The sequence below is a fragment of the Penaeus monodon genome, chromosome 34, assembly GCF_015228065.2.
Source record: "Penaeus monodon isolate SGIC_2016 chromosome 34, NSTDA_Pmon_1, whole genome shotgun sequence".
In the NCBI taxonomy this organism is placed as follows: Eukaryota; Metazoa; Arthropoda; class Malacostraca; order Decapoda; family Penaeidae; genus Penaeus; species Penaeus monodon.
In genome coordinates this window covers 1715643-1716109 of record NC_051419.1, presented here as the reverse complement: position 1 = coordinate 1716109, position 467 = coordinate 1715643, and positions in this window count along the sequence as shown.

Genomic DNA, 467 nt, shown 5'->3' with positions numbered 1-467 from the left:
TGAACTCGCACTGGTTCAACGTTTTCCATCCGTAGATTTTCTTAGTTGGAGCTGTTTACCTGAGAAAGTTCACGGGTTACATGTAACTTCATGTAACAGTGGCCGTGATCGTATAGTGGTTAGTACATTGCGTGTGGCCGCAATAACCCAGGTTCGAATCCTGGTCACGGCAGATGCAGTTTATGTCGACAATAAAACCATTAATAATGATAATGACAGGAATTTCATATACACATAATGACAGCAATCCTGTACATGTTAACATGAGTACGTGTACACAAGATCTATGGTTTACCTAATGAGAGGGGGCATCTAGGCACATACCCACCTCAAAATATAGGCCTCAGACTGTGACTTTTTTCTATTTTTCCGGACCCTTAGCTGTATGGGGCATCACGCTCGCCGTTGATTCCCTCCCTGACACGCCACAGCGCACTCCTATTTTTTTTCTAGATCCGTAACGACGA